Raw genomic sequence first — 1,030 nt, forward strand, 5'->3', positions numbered from 1 at the left:
CAGAGAGCTCAACACACAAGGTGAAAAGAGGAGCTGCAGCAATGTGCAGTACAACAAATATATGGTGTTTTCTAAAAAATTAAACCATGTAAACCTATAGTGGTACAACCTCAAAATAAAAGTACAGTAGGAACCTGAAAATTAGCGTAATATGGGCACTTGAGTCTGGTGATGCTTAATAAGTGAATATGAACAATTTCATCTTGCTGCTTTAAAAAGGTTTATTAAATGTATTACTTATACTGTCTTCATTTCACAGGGGCATTTGTCATTTATTATCCAGACATAAAAATGTTACATTACTCTATGTTAATACTTGCCTTTACATAAAACAAAACCAGTCTAGCACTAAGGAGTTAATCTCCTCATTACTATGTGAAACAATGCAGCAAGGTTTTCCAAGATCTCACCAGATCATCTTCAGGAACCTTCTACTACTCACTGTATGTGGTTCGGTACAATACACATACATTAACAGCAGATTTCATTGGTAATGGTCAGTGGCACTGCCCTTTAAATCCTTCCTCATTTCATATCAGCTACAGCGTGTGCTGCTGGAATTCCTAAGCCTCCCCACCTCCCCTTATCTACGACTCCGTTCAAAAAGAGCAACTGGCATCATGCAGGAGCTGCAGCGTTATTATCATTATAGACAGGACTTCTAAATCACTCTAAAAATACACTGCAGAAGGGCAGGCAGGGCTGATAGCAAGATGCCCTGGCCGCCTGCCAGATCTTGACAGATTGGTCTGACTGTTTGTGGAGCGGAGTCCCCTCTGCTGTTACACACAACCCCCGTCTCCCTCCCTTCTGCCACTTTCATCACCTGCAGGTACGCTATAGGCAGAGGAGGCAATGTGACACCTTTGGAGGCAAAGATAGAGGCCTGTCAACATACTTGAGTTGGAGAATATTCATGGGGAGAGATGGAGAATTGATGTCAAGGGTTTGTGTTAACGGCTCCTGAATGCAGTGCTTCCTTTGTGATATGATGGCGGCTGTGGCTCAGTGGTAGAGCGGTTGCCTGCCA

At 42.9% G+C, this 1,030-nt stretch overlaps 1 protein-coding gene across 1 annotated transcript in view; it reads right to left on the bottom strand.

The window, feature by feature from the left end:
• Window positions 1–1,030, bottom strand: part of man1a2 (mannosidase, alpha, class 1A, member 2) — a 151,946-nt gene that overhangs the window by 85,244 nt on the left and 65,672 nt on the right. The window lies entirely within an intron of this gene.

Source organism: Etheostoma spectabile, chromosome 5 (assembly GCF_008692095.1).
Source record: "Etheostoma spectabile isolate EspeVRDwgs_2016 chromosome 5, UIUC_Espe_1.0, whole genome shotgun sequence".
NCBI classification, from domain to species: Eukaryota; Metazoa; Chordata; class Actinopteri; order Perciformes; family Percidae; genus Etheostoma; species Etheostoma spectabile.